This window comes from Coregonus clupeaformis, chromosome 29 (genome assembly GCF_020615455.1).
Source record: "Coregonus clupeaformis isolate EN_2021a chromosome 29, ASM2061545v1, whole genome shotgun sequence".
Classification (NCBI taxonomy): Eukaryota; Metazoa; Chordata; class Actinopteri; order Salmoniformes; family Salmonidae; genus Coregonus; species Coregonus clupeaformis.
Genome location: NC_059220.1, coordinates 16212045 through 16230334, shown reverse-complemented (window position 1 = coordinate 16230334; position 18290 = coordinate 16212045).

Genomic DNA, 18290 nt, shown 5'->3' with positions numbered 1-18290 from the left:
CTTGCTGCTATTCCAGTTTCAACTGTTCTGCCTGCGGCTACGAAACCCCTACCTGTCCCAGACCTGCTGTTTTCAACTCTAAATGATCGGCTGAAAAGCCAACTGAGAGACCTGAGCCCTAGGACCATACGTCGGGACTACCGGCCGTGGTGACTCCTTGCTGTCCCCAGTCCGCCTGGCCTTGCTGCTATTCCAGTTTAAACTGTTCTGCCTGCGGTTATGGAACTCCCTACCTGTCCCAGACCTGCTGTTTTAAACTCTCAATGATCGGCTATGAAAAGCCAACTGAGATTTATTCCTGATTATTGTTTGACCATGCTTGTCACTTATGAACATTTTGAACATCTTGGCATGGTTCTGTTATAATCTCCACCCGGCACAGCCAGAAGAGGACTGGCCACCCTCATAGCCTGGTTCCTCTCTAGGTTTCTTCCTAGGTTTTGCCTTTCTAGGGAGTTTTTCCTAGCCACCGTGCTTCTACACCTGCATTACTAGCTGTTTGGGGTTTTTAGGCTGGGTTTCTGTACAGCACTTGAGATATTAGCTGATGTAAGAAGGGCTATATAAAATAAAATTGATTGATTGATTGATTGATAGTTTAAACAATTTGTTTTCACGAGCACAATTTCTATTATAGTATTTCAACCCTACCACTGGGCACACCACGTCATTTCAACCTGGATAATTGGGTAATATTTGGTTGAGACGTTGATCAATGAGATTACAACATATATTTCACCCAAAAATACAGTCCAAAATGTGTTGAATTTCCAATGTTTTATCACTGCGATTTCAACCATTTAAAAGCACAGCAGAGTTCAAATTGGAATACAATGTCAGATATTTTGTTTATTTATAAACAGATGAATGTGTTATCCTTGTGCTTCATCTAATAGCACAACCAAATGACCTGGATTGCAGTTGAGATTACATTAAAAGTACATGGTGCAAGTGATCAATGCCATTTGAGATTCTGCTCAGATTATTATAGCAATTGTGACAATCGTCAAAACCTGCGACAACCTATGCATGCTAGCTTGACCATGCACGCATTATATGATTATATAAGAAGACATGTACATGTAACAGTGTTGCTTCCGTCCCTCTCCTCGCCCCTACCTGGGCTTGAACCAGGGACCCTCTGCACACATCGACAACAGTCACCCTCGAAGCACCGTTACCCGTCGCTCCACAAAAGCCGCGGCCCTTGGAGAGCAAGGGAAACAACTACTTCAAGGTCTCAGAGCGAGTGACGTCACCAATTGAAACGCTACTAGTGCGCACTGCTAACTAGCTAGCCATTTCACACCGGTTACATACACTCAGTAACCTCAACATGGATGTGTTACTCCTTATAAGGTTGAATGTTACATTAGTTTGTAAGATAGCCTTAACTTTAGGCTATTTACTGTATTTCAAAAGTAAACCTGGCACCATCCCTTCGGTGAAGCATGATGGTGGCAGCATCATACTGTGGGGATGTTCTTCAGTGGCAGGGACTGGAGACTAGTCAGGATCGAGGGAAAGATGAACGGCGCAAAGTACAGAGAGATCCTTGAAGAAAACCTGCTCTAGATCGCTCAGGACCTCAGACTGGGGCGAAGGTTCACCTTCCAACAGGACAATGACCCTAAGCACACAGCCAAGAAAATGCAAGAGTGGCTTCGGGACAAGTCTCTGAATGTCCTTGAGTGGCCCAGACAGAGCCCGGACTTGAACCCGATCGAACATCTCTGGAGAGACCTGAAAATTGCTGTGCAGCAACGCTCCCCATCCAACCTGTCAGAGCTTGAGAGGATCTGCAGAGAAGAATGGGAGAAACTCCCCAAATACGTGTGTGCCAAGCTTCTAGCGTCATACCCAAGAAGACTTGAGGCTGTAATTGCTGCCAAAGGTAATTCAACAAAGTACTGAGTAAAGGGTCTGAATACTTATGTAAATGTGATATTTCAGTTTATTATATATTTTTTAATTTGCAAAAATTTCTTAAAACCTGTTTTTGCTTTGTCATTATGGGGTATTGTGTGTAGATTGATGAGGGGGGGAAAAAAAAGAATTTAATCCATTTTAGAATAAAGCTGTAACGTACTAAAATGTGGAAAAAGTCAAGGGGTCTGAATACTTTCCGAATGCACTGTACCATTTTTTTAAAGGTTTCTGTGACCAACAGGTGCATATCTATATTCCCAGTCATGTGAAATCCATAGATTAGAGCCTAATGAATTTCTTTAAATTGACTGATTTCCTTATATGAACTGTAACTCAGTAAAATCTTTGCAATTGTTGCATGTTGCCTTTATATTTTTGTTCTGTGTACTTCGTTTTTAAGTGGAGATCTCTCAACAATCATTCTCACGATAGCACATTGCTAATAGTCAGTGACAAATATCATGGCTGGGCTTGGTAAAACCCTGGATGGGAGACTAAAGGGTAGATCTAAATAGATCCATTCTCCAGTAGGAGGTGCTGCCCAGCCTATTGTTATTTTTTTCTGATAGTGGACATAATGTTGAAGATCTGATGCTGCTTTAAAAGGTAGAAATTCAACATATTTAATAATTTGGTTACCATGATGAATTTCACCCTCAAAACAACAGTTCATTACTTTTTTCAAATCCAATTTTCCACATTCCACGTTACAATAAGTTGACAAATTACATTTTAACAATGTTAATTCAACCAGTTTGTGCCCAGTGGGCTTGCTTTTCCCTAAAACAATAAAAACACATTTGACCTTGTGCTTAATTACTATCATATAATAATACAAATCTGAAAACAACACTGACAATTTTATGCATGTAGAGTCGCACGCAAAAACATTTAACCCAAAACACTCTTGGAGCTGGTGACAAACACTGACTAGTTAGTATGTCTCCATTATATTCTCTCTTTGTAGGGCAACAGCCTCTTCCAACTCAAATTAAGTCACAGCAAACATGAACACTCAATCTAACACATCCCCCACGTGCTAAGGCAGGCAGCATTGAGGCAACACTTGTGATGACATTCTGGCACAGTTGGGTGACCCAAGTAAACTGTAGCTACTGTTGAAGAGGAAACCTTAACAGAGAACACAGCATATAAAATCAATTCAGAATGAATTAAATGAAAATAAATTCATGTTGAATAAATTGGTTGCAACTTGTACCAAGTTCTCAATTAAGATAAGTAATACACTCATTATTTTTGATGCATCACTTTAGAGAAAATATCGAAAACTAGAGGATCCCTCTTTTGGATCCATTAAATCAACGGTGTACACCGAAACATCTCTGTCACTGTATGAATCAACAGGTCAAATCACTGCTTTGCTTTATCTTGGCCAGGTCGCAGTTGTAAATGAGAACTTGTTCTCAACTGGCTTACCTGGTTAAATAAAGGTGAAATAAAATGTTTTCTTTTTAACTGACGAACCTTGATGGCCTAGCCCTAGTCTGTAGTGTCCATCATCAACTTGACGACTGAGGATGAGTTTCACATTGTATAAATAAATCCCGGAACAACCACATGGCTGTTTACCCCATATGTCCCCCCCACTCCTAAACAGCATGATGCCAGATTAAGGGGCTCTGGGGGGGCTGTAGTTGGGTTACCTGACATGCTCCCTCTCCCCTGACCTTTTAGAACTGCCGTCCTTGTCACAACACATTTCCTCTGGGCTATGACCTATTAAACTCCTCTCTCTGCCCTCCCCTGGCTCAGGCAGGCTCCCACTCTCTCTCTAGGCAGCTCAGACCAGGCAGCACAATACCCAACACACACACACTTGCCATGGATGGAATTAAGGCTCCTAGTGTATTTGGGGCAAGGATAATCCTCCCTGTGTATCTCAACATGGAGCATGTAGCGAGGAGGGGCCAGGTCAATAAATCGACCAGTTTGGGTTAACTGATAGAGCCAAGCCCAGCATCGTCCGGGTTAACTGATAGAGCCAGGCCCAGCGTCGTCCGGGTTAACTGATAGAGCCAGGCCCAGCGTTGTCCGGGTTAACTGATAGAGCCAGGCCCAGCATCGTCCGGGTTAACTGATAGAGCCAGGCCCAGCATCGTCCGGGTTAACTGATAGAGCCAGGCCCAGCGTCGTCCGGGTTAACTGATAGAGCCAGGCCCAGCGTCGTCCGGGTTAACTGATAGAGCCAGGCCCAGCATCGTCCGGGTTAACTGATAGAGCCAGGCCCAACATCGTCCGGGTTAACTGATAGAGCCAGGCCCAGCGTCGTCCGGGTTAACTGATAGAGCCAGGCCCAGCGTCGTCCGGGTTAACTGATAGAGCCAGGCCCAGCGTCGTCCGGGTTAACTGATAGAGCCAGGCCCAGCGTCGTCCGGGTCTGGCCGGTGTAGGCCGTCGTTATAAATAACAATTTGTTCTTAACTGACTTGCCTAGTTAAATAAAAGGTAAAAATTAAAAATAATTTTTAAAAAGGCCCACCATGTTAGAACTGTCTATCCTCAACAGCAAATGTCAGGTCTTTGATTATAAAGATGCCCTGAAAATGTATTTGATGTCATATTTCTTTACTTCCTGTAAAGCGGAATTAGGAATTTTGAAATATGATCTGGGTATATACCTGAGGTTGTGACCTCCATGTTATCCCTAACTGACACTATTCTGACATTCATTTGTTAGTATTTGTATACAATCAATTTAATTTATCATATCAAATGACTGTTATAGAACAAACATGTAAAAAATAAACACTGTACTGCACTCAAATAAGGGTTATACAGTTGAAGTCGGAAGTTTACATACACCTTAGCCAAATACATTTAAACTCAGTTTTTCACAATTCCTGACATTTAATCCTAGTAAAAATTCCCTGTCTTAGGTCAGTTAGGATCACCACTTTACTTTAAGAATGTGAAATGTCAGAATAATAGCAGAGAGAATGATTTATTTCAGCTTTTATTCCTTTCATCACATTCCCAGTGGGTCAGAAGTTTACATACACTCAATTAGTATTTGGTAGCATTGCCTTTAAATTGTTTAACTTGGGTCAAACGTTTTGGGTAGCCTTCCACAAGCTTCCCACAATAAGTTGGGTGAATTTTGGCCCATTCCTCCTGACAGAGCTGGTGTAACTGAGTCAGGTTTGTAGGCCTCCTTGCTCGCACACACTTTTTCAGTCCTGCCCACAAATGTTCTATAGGATTGAGGTCAGGGCTTTGTGATGGCCACTCCAATACCTTGACTTTGTTGTCCTTAAGCCATTGGTGTTCTTCGGCTTGCAAGCAACCCCCTTTTTCCTCCAAACATAACGATGGTCATTATGGCCAAACAGTTCTATTTTTATTTCATCAGACCAGAGGACATTTCTCCAAAAAGTACAATCTTTGTCCCCATGTGCAGTTGCAAACCGTAGTCTGGCTTTTTTATGGCAGTTTTGGAGCAGTGGCTTCTTCCTTGCTGAGCGGCCTTTCGGGTTATGTCGATATAGGACTCGTTTTACTGTGGATATAGATACTTTTGTACCTGTTTCCTCCAGCATCTTCACAATGTCCTTTGCTGTTGTTCTGGGATTGATTTGAACTTTTCGCACCAAAGTACGTTCATCTCTAGGAGACAGAACGCGTCTCCTTCCAGAGCGGTATGACGGCTGCGTGGTCCCATGGTATTTATACTTGCGTACTATTGTTTGTACAGATGAACGTGGTACCTTCAGGAGTTTGGAAATTGCTCCCAAGGATGAACCAGACTTGTGGAGGTCTACACATTTTTTTCCTGACGTCTTGGCTGATTTCTTTTGATTTTCTCATGATGTCAAGCATAGAGGCACTGAGTTTGAAGGTAGGCCTTGAAATTCATCCACAGGTACACCTCCAACTGACTCAAATGATGTCAATTAGCCTATCAGAAGCTTCTAAAGCCATGACATCATTTTCTGGAATTTGTGGAGTGGTTGAAAAACGAGTTTTAATGACTCCAAACTAAGTGTATGTAAACTTCCGACTTCAACTGTATCTCTTTCCCTTTAAAAGTGTTGTTTTCCTTTTAGACATTCCAGACATCCTTAACACATCCTCATCATGGTAGACTTACTGTACTGTTGTAGTCTGCTGAAGAATGGTTATTCAACATCCTGGCACCCCAGTCAGTTACACTGTAGAGTTACGTCCCACGTGACACCCTATTCCCTATAAAGTGCACTACTTTTGACCAAACCCATATGGTCCCTGCTCAAAAGTAGTGAACTACTGTACATAGGGATTAGGGTGCAATTTGGGACGCAGACTGGAACTCCTCTCATAACCACCATCTGTGCTGCAGTGAGTTCAGGAGGTCATAGCGCTTTAATGAACGGAAGGGAATGTGTCTACAGTAACTTTAGGAAGGTAAACACCCTCATGGTTTATCTACATGTACATTATACATGAGTAACTCTATTCACGTATAGAGTAAAAACATGTTCAGAGTGCATGTGTTTTACTAATACAGTGTGATTATGAGATTTGGCACATACAATGTGAACAAACATGAAGTCATGTGGTTTTCCTATTCTGTGGTTTGCCTAGTCTGTGAAATATGCTAAACCAGTACCTGGCCAAAATAGCATAAACATTGATCGGGAAAATTTCAAAAATAGCACTATATACTGTAATTTTGATGTTTCCAAAATGGTATCACTATAGATCAAACATATTGAAGATGTGTCCTTAAAATTACACATAATTCTAGCACTCATAGAACCATTGAAATTGAAATATGTACCTAACTGCAGCTCCCAGATTATGTGCCATTCCAGTTTGTGCAATTTTCACAGTTACCAAATCAAACTATGTATGTGCAAAATGTATGTGTAAACATTCAACCGTAGTCAATGGACCAACAAATAAATCAAGGTGAATAATATCTATTGTAGTAGCTATAGTAAATATACTGAGAATAATATCTACTGTAGTATATATACAGTTGAAGTCGGAAGATTACATACACTTTAAAACTCGTTTTTCAACCACTCCACAAATGTCTTGTTAACAAACTATTGTTTTGGCAAGTCAGTTAGGACATCTACTTTGTACATGACACAAGTCATTTTTCCAACAATTGTTTACAGACAGATTATTTCACTTATAATTCACTGTATCACAATTCCAGTGGGTCAGAAGTTTACATACACTAAGTTGACTGTGCCTTTAAACAGCTTGGAAAATTCCAGAAAATGATGTCATGGCTTTAGAAGCTTCTGATAGGCTAATTGACATAATTTGAGTCAATTGGAGGTGTCCCTGTGGATGTATTTCAAGGCCTACCTTCAAACTCAGTGCCTCTTTGCTTGACATCATGGGAAAATCAAAAGAAATCAGCCAAGACCTCCGAAATCTTTTTTGTAGACCTCCACATGTCTGGTTCATCCTTGGGAGCAATTTCCAAATGCCTGAAGATACCACGTTCATCTGTACAAACAATAGTACGCAAGTATAAACACCATGGGACCACGCAGCCGTCATACCGCTCAGGAAGGAGACGCGTTCTGTCTCCTAGAGATGAACGTACTTTGGTGCGAAAAGTGCAAATCAATCCCAGAACAACAGCAAAGGACCTTGTGAAGATGCTAGAGGAAACAGGTACAAAAGTATCCATATCCACAGTAAAACTAGTCCTATATCGACGTAACCTGAAAGGCCGCTCAGCAAGGAAGAAGCCACTGCTCCAAAACCGCCATAAAAAAGCCAGACTACGGTTTGCAACTGCAAAGATCTTACTTTTTGGAGAAGTGTCCTCTGGTCTGATTAAACAAAAATAGAACTGTTTGGCCATAATGACCATTGTTATGTTTGGAGGAAAAAGGGGGTCCCTTGCAAGCCGAAGAACACCATCCCAACCGTGAAGCACGGGGGTGGCAGCATCATGCTGTGGGGGTGCTTTGCTGCAGGAGGGACTGGTGCACTTCACAAAATAGATGGCATCATGAGGAAGGAAAATTATGTGGATATATTGAAGCAATATCTCAAGACATCAGTCAGGAAGTTAAAACTTGGTCGCAAATGGGTCTTCCAAATGGACAGGGAACGTTTACTTGGATTAAATGTCAGGAATTGTGAAAAAAGTTTAAATTTATTTGGCTAAGGTGTATGTAAACTTCCGACTTCAACTGTAGAGTGGCTTGCGAAAGTATTCACCCCCCTTGGCATTTTTCCTATTTTGTTGCCTTACAACCTGGAATTAAAATGGATTTTTGGGGGGTTTGTATCATTTGATTTACACAACATGCCTACCACTTTGAAGATGCAAAATATTTTTTATTGTGAAACAAACAAGAAATAAGACAAAAAAAACAGAAACCCCCCCCCCCCCAAGTCAATACTTTGTAGGGCCACCTTTTGCAGCAATTACAGCTGCAAGTCTCTTGGGGTATGTCTCTATAAGCCTGGCACATCTAGCCACTGGGATTTTTGCCCATTCTTCAAGGCAAAACTGCTCCAGCTCCTTCAAGTTGGATGGGTTCCGGCTGGTGTACAGCAATCTTTAAGTCATACCACAGATTCTCAATTGGATTGAGGTCTGGGCTTTAACTAGGCCATTCCAAGACATTTAAATGTTTCCCCTTAAACCACTCTAGTGTTGCTTTAGCAGTATGCTTAGGGTCATTGTCCTGCTGGAAGGTTAACCTCCGTCCCAGTCTCAAATCTCTGGAAGACTGAAACAGGTTTCCCTCAAGAATTTCCCTGTATTTAGCACTTTCCATCATTCCTTCAATTCTGACCAGTTTCCCAGTCCCTGCAGATGAAAAACATCCCCACAGCATGATGCTGCCACCACCATGCTTCACTGTGGGGATGGTGTTCTCGGGTGATGAGAGGTGTTGGGTTTGCGCCAGACGTAGTGTTTTCCTTGATGGCCTAAAAGCTCAATTTTAGTCTCATCTGACCAGAGTACCTTCTTCCATATGTTTGGGGAGTCTCCCACATGCCTTTTGGCGAACACCAAACGTGTTTTATTAATTTTTTCTTTAAGCAATGGCTTTTTTCTGGCCACTCTTCCATAAAGCCCAGCTCTGTGGAGTGTACGCCTTAAAGTGGTCCTATGGACTGGTACTCCAATCTCCGCTGTGGAGCTTTGCAGCTCCTTCAGGGTTATCTTTGGTCTCTTTGTTGCCTCTCTGATTAATGCCTTCCTTGCCTGGTCTGTGAGTTTTGGTGGGAGGCCCTCTCTTGGCAGGTTTGTTGTGGTGCCATATTCTTTCAATTTTTTAATAATGGATTTAATGGCGCTCCGTGGGATGTTCAAAGTTTCTGATATTTTTTTATAACTCAACCCTGATCTGTTTGGAGAGCTCCTTGGTCTTCATTGTGCCGCTTGCTTGGTGGTGCCCCTTGCTTAGTGGTGTTGCAGACTCTGGGGCCTTTCAGAATAGGTGTATATATACTGAGATCATGTGGCACTTAGATTGCACACAGGTGGACTTTATTTAACTAATTATGTGACTTCTGAAGGTAATTGGTTGCACCAGATCTTATTTAGGGGCTTCATAGCAAAGGGGGTGAATACATACAGGGGCGGCAGGTAGCTTAGTGGTTAAGAGCATTGTGCCAGTAAACGAAAGGTCACTGGTTCTAATCCCCGAGCCGACTAGGTGAAAAATCTGTTGATGTGCCCTTGAGCAAGGCACTTAACCCTAATTGCTCCTGTAAGTCGCTCTGGATAAGAGCGTCTGCTAAATGACTAAAATGTAAAATGTAAATGTACATATTCACGCACCACTTTTCCGTTATTTATCTTTTAGAATTAAAAAAATATAAAAAATAATTTCACTTCACCAATTTGGACTATTTTATGTATGTCCATTACATGTTATCCAAATAAAAATCAATTTAAATTACAGGTTGTCATGCAACAAAATAGGAAAAACGCCAAGGGGGATGAATACTTTTACAAGGCACTGTAGTAAATATACTGAGAATAATATCTACTGTAGTATATATAGTAAATATACCAAATAAAAATCAATTTAAATTACAGGTTGTCATGCAACAAAATAGGAAAAACGCCAAGGGGGATGAATACTTTTACAAGGCACTGTAGTAAATATACTGAGAATAATATCTACTGTAGTATATATAGTAAATATACTGAGACACAGGGACACAACTCTCCTATTCCTATGCTGTAGCCAGCTCCTGCAGTCTCTCAGAGCACTCCTCCTCCCCAACCTCACTCTCCCTCGCTCTCTGAATGGCAAAGCAGTGATAAAGCATGCAGCCAGGCTCCTGCAGCTCTGGGTCTTCCCCGTGCCGTGCTTTGCTTTTTTTTCTTTCTGTCAGAGTTTGCGTGCCGTTTTATAATGTTTTCATTGATGTCAAGACCTTGGTATAAAACATGACTAGCACTGCACTAATTCCCCTCGTGGTCCCCTGTGTCCTACCCTACCTTCCTCCATCAGCAACTGACATAGCTGCAGGACTATTTACTCTACGCCTTATTTCCCCTTTATCTTAGATGTCCCAAGATGTCAAAGGCTGTGAATTTAATATTGATTTTATAAAGTACTTTTACTGTAACATGTCAGTTTGGATTAGGCTCAGAGGCAGCCAGGCTTACGCAGTGAGCTGGGTTTGCACGCAATGTGGCTCTGCCTGCTCTCATGGAGTGGCTAGCTGGAGCGAGCGCTTTATTTATTAAAGTGACAGTCTACTGTGAAAGCAGGGACAGCACACAGCTCCCAGCTATCTCTGTGTGTTGTGTACACAACGTCCGTGGTCTGTGTATACATTATGCCCCAAGACGAGAGTGGATTGGAGAGACATATCATTAGCTGCTATGTAAACAGACAGATGAGTTTATAGATTGTATTAAACCCCAGTGGCTTTATGTGGACTGGCGATGGAAACAGGGGGCATGCAGGGTGGCTTGCTGTGTGACCTGAGTTCCAGTGCCTCCCCCAATCTCCCCCTCGTCACCCCTCTCTTCCCCCCCACTCTTTCCCCCTCTTTTCCCCTCTCCCCCTCTGTGAGCTGTTGGGGTGGAGGATATTGTGTGTGGCAGCCATCACATCCCCACAGTCCTGATACACACTGATGATGTCTACTGGTGGGGAAGGCTGCTTGTTACAGCGCTGACCATATCAACACACCCTCATATCCAAAACAAACATGATATCCCCTGGGCTCACACATCAAAAGGTTATCTGGGATTCGGGTAAACACAATTTACATTCCTATTGCTACAGTACACTTCAAACCATTTTGCATGCAGCTGTAATTGGAATAAAGCTAAATGATAACTACAAATATACATTACAAAAACATTGTCACAAATTCGCTATTTCAGATTTGGCAAATCTATGCGAAACAGTCAACAAAAAAAGACCCAAAAAAAAGACAAGCACCACTATGCTCATGTGACTGGCTGTTCGCTAATTGCTAGTTCTGCTGGTGGTGTCAGCCCACCCATCAAGTGAACTTTCCTCTGCCAAGTTCAAATATTTTTCTGGGAATCTGGGTTGAGGAAAAGGCGGTAGAAGGCAGCTTATTGAGCCATACTGCCACCAGCCAACACAGTTTTAATTATATTTCAGATGTAGTTAAGACAAACTGACATTTTCATAATTAACTAACATTATAAACCTGGATAGAAAAATAGAAGGTAATTTGTTTAGTTTTTCTATACTCTAAGATGCAGTGTTTTACATGGGTAGATACAAATGATAGAAGATAGAATAACATGTCAACATGCATAATGAGGTTGAGGATGAGGGGGCAGTGCTGCCAGCAAATCCTTCTTCAACCACCTCTGGCCCTGAACATAACCCCTCAGCACGCACGCTTATGAAATATGCAGCACATTGCATTTTAGATGCAGCCCAGTTTATACACAGCAGCTGTCCAAGGGACTCAGATCCTAGACAGAGACTGGAAGATGGATGACATCCTGCTCTCTTGTCTATCAGTGCACAAATCCCAAAATGCCAAAACTCAAATCAAATCAAATTTGATTTGTCACATGCGCCGAATACAACAGGTGTAGACCTTACAGTGAAATGCTTACTTAAAAGCCCTTAACCAACAATGCAGTTTTAAGAAAGTATACCAAAACAAATCACAAAAAAATACAATATCAAATAATACGAAATAAAAGTAACAAATCATTAAAGAGCAACAGTAAAAATAACAATAGCGAGGCTATATACAGTGGGTACCGGTACCGAGTCAATGTGCGGGGGCACCGGTTAGTCGAGGTAATTGGGGTAATTTGTACATGTAGGTAGAGTTATTAAAGTGACTATGCATATATAATAAACAGAGAGTAGCAGCAGCGTAAAAGAGGGGTGGGGGGGGCAATGCAAATAGTCTTGGTAGCCATTTCATTAGATGTTCAGGAGTCTTATGGCTTGGGGTTAGAAGCTGTTTAGAAGCCTCTTGGACCTAGACTTGGCGCTCCGGTACCGCTTGCCGTGCGGTAGCAGAGAGAACAGTCTATGACTAGGGTGGCTGGAGTCTTTGACAATTTTGAGGGCCTTCCTCTGACACCGCCTGGTATAGAGGTCCTGGATGGCAGGAAGCTTGGCCCCAGTGATGTACTGGGCCATACGCACTACCCTCTGTCACGATCGTCATACACAGAGGACCAAGGCGCAGCGTGGAATGCGAACATACTTTTATTTTTAATGATCACACGAACAAAACAACAAAACGATACGTGACGTCCTTGGCAATAGACACTAACCAAACATGGAACAAGATCCCACAAACACTGTGGCAAAACAGGCTACCTAAGTATGGTTCCCAATCAGAGACAACAAGCAACAGCTGATTCACGTTGCCTCTGATTGAGAACCACACCGGCCAACATAGAAACAAATGAACTAGATAAACAACCTAGCACACAAAACACATAGAAACAACCCACCCTGGCTCAACATAACAGAGTCCCAGAGCCAGGGCGTGACACCCTCTGTAGTGCCTTGCGGTCGGAGGCCGAGCAGTTGCCATACCAGGCAGTGATGCAACGAGCCAGGATGCTCTCGATGGTGCAGCTGTAGAACCTTTTAAGGATCTGAGGACCCATGCCGTTTCAGCTTGTTTCTATTCAATTGGCAGTTACTCTTAACTGAATTGAGACTTTTTTTTTAAGGAGTCCTTGTGTTGTGTCCCTGTCTCTTTACACAGTACATGATATTCAAAAACAGATTAAGAACATGTTCTGTCAAATATGGAGAGAATCTTCTGCAGATCTCTGTCTAAGACAGTGTTGTCGATTTGAAGAGGGGAGGACCTATACCGACATTGCAAGCCATACAACTCTCCAAGCTCTTCCTGATGGAAATATTGTTTGACAGACACTATCAAAGGGAGGGAAAAAAAGAGAGAGGAGATGTCCCTTGTTCTCTCCCTCTATTGTGTGTTCTCTGAGGCGTGTTGTATTATAAACACATGTCCATTTTGTAGTAGTGGTGGGGGGGGGGGGGGTTCAGAGTATTAAAGTCTCTGCTCTTATCCATGCTTCATTAGGCTGCAGCCAAAACTGGTATGTGGTCTTCTCACCCAGGAATGCCCCTTGGCAGGAAGAGGGAGGCAGGGGGAGGCAAGGGGAGACAGGGGAGACAGGGGAAGGCAAGGGGAGACCGGGGGAAGCAGGGGAGACCGAGTGAAGCAGGGGAGACAAGAGAGACCGGTGTAAGCAAGGGAAACCGGGGGAAGCAGGGGAAACAGGGGGATGCAGGGGAAACGGGGGGAATCAGGGGAGACCGGGGGAAGCAGGGGAGAGCAGGAGGAAAGAAAGGAGAGACCAGGGGGAGAGCGAGTCGGGCCAGCCCAGCCTAATAAGGTCTGGAAGTCAGGGAGCCTGGACGTTTTATAATCCAGAGAGGAATTCCAGCGGGGCATCAGTCCCGAGTGGTTGAGGTTTATACACTATAGCTGGCAGAGCTCTGATCCGTGTTCTTCCCATCATTAGCACCGATCCAGGCCTGCAGAGCCTGACCTGGCAGAACAAATTAGTCCACCTGCAGGCCCCCTGCCAGGTTAAGACCAAGGATCCATCTTGTCAGGTTAGCTGGGGCCCTCATGGTCGGCTTATTTATGAGTACGTCTTTTCATCCAGAATGAGCACAACACTCGACTCTCTCTCTCTCCTCATTCAAATGGATTTCTTTGCTCAAACTTTTTTCTAAAACATAGTGATGCTGTATTGACTGAACTATTCCTCATCCTAACCACCATGTTGTGCATATGCTCCCCCAGAACCCTTACTGATTCCGCCAACACTTGTCATAACACAAACAATAATGCATGTACAACAAATTGTTCAAGTGTCAAATCAGATTTGGCTATGCATCAGTATGTTTCGTTTCAGTGCAGGAGGAGGCACAGCTGTGTATGTTGGTTGGTGCAGCAGTACAATTTGGGTTGTGTTATTTAGGCACCAAACGGGCGAAAAAGGATTGAAACAGGGAGGGACTACCTGGATTTATCCAATAAGAAGTGATCATTTTCATTTTCCATTTTGCAACAGTGTGCCCTAATGAATATGACACTGCTTGTCCACTATAGTGGAACACTGCGAAGCATTTGGTTGAGACCTTGAGTGCCCCAGACACCCGATGGTCCCACCAAAACCCTCAATATTTCATTAAAGCAATTAAGAGGGCCGGCGCAGATGCTCCCCGTTGACAGAATCACTCACTGTTGAGAAACGTCCACACTATGATGTGTTGCCTGAACCAAACCATTAAAAGAGCATGAAAACAATTGCCCTGTTTGCACCAAGTCTGCTCCTCAACCACAGCTCAGAGCTATTGATGTCAAGTTGGATTAAGAGCGCAGCATTGCGCTCTGGGGCCCGGGTCGGACTGTTTTTGCATGTGAATTTACCCATGATGAAGCTGTGGTTCACTAATCTCTTAAAAGCTGATTAACAATACACAGGAATTCAACTTAACAAGGCTGAAAAGACCAGTCCTAAAATACAGGGTAAAGAGAGGCTGTGACCTGGGGCTGGAGAGGACAGGAGGAAGGAAGGGGAATATACTGTATAATCCCATTATAGTGGGTGGTGATCCAGCAGTGATTCAGACAGTCATTTCTCACACGCATGACGCTCATGATTTCAGTACCTCTTCTCTGAACAGTTTTGGACATACACCATAAATTCCCTTTTTATGTAATCAGTTACATACATACATACATACATATATACATACATCCATACACACACACATATCCTTTTTTAAATTATATTTCCCTTCATTACTTTCCAACCCCACCACCCCTTCCCCAATTGGAGTAAACTAGTGAACAACAACGCTTAGGCCTCTACTTCCAGCCCATACATACTATATACATTTTATGGACACAGTCAAATTCTACAATATATTTTGTTTGTTTTTACTCCTGAACTTCCTCTGATCATTTTCATGATGTCCATCTGGTTTGCTTCTATATGCCATATTTTTCTAACTGTGCTCTTTCACAAAAGCTCTGACCCATTATTTTAGTAGATACTGTATTTGAAAATGAATGGTACTGGTGTTGGAAACAGTATCCCAAGTATGGATTTCCCATGGCATTCCATTCCATCACAGTGAATGAGATTACACAGGAATAAGGGTATTACCATCTCACTGTACAAGTTTCTAATCTTCCTGTTGAGCATGACCCCAATTGAAACAATAAACAATTTACAGAACTTGATTGTGTGGCATTGTTTTCCAAATGGCGGGCGTCTAGCCTAAGCTGTGGGTGTCGCTAGTTTTCCAATGTTGTCAATAAAAACATAATGCCTGATTCTAAAAGCCCAGATAATCCAGGGAATTGCCTGCCAAAACGAAGGCCCAAGTGGAGCGAACTTAACCTAACCTCCGCTTCGCACTAAGCACCCCTGGCTTTACCCAGCTGTGTGGAAGAAGAAGGCACGCTTGGAAGACTGAGCCCTGGTTAATTATGCATTGCTATGTTGGTACTGTATTTATAGAGCATTTAAGTGATTGGAAAGCAGCGAGAGACAGAGAGAGAGCGAGAGAGAGAGAGAGCGAGAAGGGCCATTTTCCCTGACTGGGGCACATTTGACTTTGCCCTATTCATTAGATGGCTGAGGGATGGAGGGCTATTAGGGGCTGTAGCTATCTGCGTAGTTAATGAATAACATTCTGATTCTGATTGGTGCTCCTCGAATAATGTTTGTCTCGAACAATGACCTTGGAACGACCTCAATCTAGGAACTAGCAAATTTGTCATTATAATAATAACTAGTAGTAGTACTGCTAGAGTCAACCAATCAAGCTTTTTATTCTATAGATGAAGTATGACAGTGAAATGAAAGACAAATATGTTGCCCATGTTAATGACTTTAATTTCAATAACTTGACAAAGCATTCACTGTGGAATACAGGCATGATGTTTTTCTTTTCAAATGGTTTTCTTTGTTCCTTCTTTATTTTTAGTTCAAGGTCCCGCTCTCTCTATACGCACCTTTCCTTGGTTTATCCAACTTGATCCAAGGTGATTCTTGCTCATAGGGAGAAAAGGAGGAAAAGAATGAAACTCAAACAACACAATAATAAGAATATGCATTCTATACTAGTAGGCTTGAGCATAATAGCTATGGCTTGTGGCAAGAACAATGCATTCAGTGAAATGGACATATGCACAATATTGCTTTTGTTGTGGCTTATACAATGCTGCTCATCACAAAAGTATGATATTATTGTCAGCACCCCTCATCTAGAAAGTAATACACAATAGCTGGGAAATATGTTGCTGTTGCCAATGGTTACCGCCAACAGTTCAAACAGGGGCACATTGTGTTTTCATCCCTCCATTAGTTTCTAGGCAACATATTACTGCCCTTCCTCTTTCAAACTGTCCCACTGATACTTTACTATGGCAACAACACATTATTACGGTAGTTACTATGTGCCTGATATTCTTGGATTGAATTTACAGTATAAATATTATTGATTATAAATATTAGTAAGTATTGTCTTGACTTGATATGTTAACAACATTGCTACATGTAGCTGTTATAAATGTAGTAACAGTGTAACAGCTCCATTTGTCAATGTTGTTGAAATTACCATATCAAGACATTACTTATCAATACTGTATGTCATTGTTCATACTACATACACAAAGTCTGTTAAAACCTAAGGGATACTTCTGTACTCTGTGGGAAAATGAAAACACATTTGCAAAGCTGAAAATCTCCCTACAAAAAGGCACTGTAGTGAGTGCAACAGTTATAACAGTCTTATGTCATTATGACATAACATAAGCCTAACAATTACAGTGGGGGTTTTAGATCAGCTTTATTTCTGGCACAGACAATTCCTATTTTTTCCCACAGTTTGATATAAAACTATGTTCTTAAAGAAATATTCCACTGTGCTCCAGGGAGGACTCCTAAATCAAAGGCTGTGCCACGGTTCCATCAAACATTGATGTCTAACTATATTTTTACATCTCGGCTACAGTATTCTTGTTGCTTGTTGTATAAACATACAAATATTTACCTCAAAACAGAAAATTGTTTCTGATATTAGAATGGGCAAAATATTTATACCACCAGATAGTCATATCTAGCTGCATGATTTGCTGTGGTGCAGGCAGGATTTTAACCATATTAACCCGATAAAGCTTAATCAACAGGGATAGGGATTGGCCATGCCAGCTCAAGTGCAGGCCATGTGCTGATCTCTTTGTGGATTTCGATTAAGGGGCTCAATGCTCACAATGGTCATTACTCTGAACCGAAGGGGGTTTAACCAGAAGCACATAGCAGCCGAGGGTTGAGTTAAACAGGAGGCGTGCAGTACCGTGGGGTCACAAGGTCATGATTAATGTGTAAAGGCTGCCAAAAGAGGGTGTCTGCTTAGCACAAGCAGCCCCAAACAATGGTTAATGCTAAGTAAGCCAACCGACCCGACCCGACCCACGTCACCCGACCAACTGATGAGGAGAAAAAAGATGACTGGACGATTGTAGTCCATCTGGATGACTGTCAGTTATGATGAATGATAAGCTCTCATGCATACGGATAGATTATTCCCACGGGGGGCCAATAAAATGTATTCACTAACTGTAAGTCGCTCTGGATAAGAGCGTCTGCTAAATGACTAAAATGTAAAATGTAATTAACGACTGTAGTATCTCAAATCAAATGTATTTTTCACATGCGCCGAATACAACAGGTGTAGACTTTCATATGAAATGCTTACTTACGAGCCGTTTCCCAACAATGCGGAGTTAAAAAGTAAGAAACATTTGCTAATTTAAAAAAGGAAATAGTAACAAAATAAAATAACAATAACGAGCCTATATATAAGGAGCACCTGTACTGAGTCAATGTGCAGGGGTAT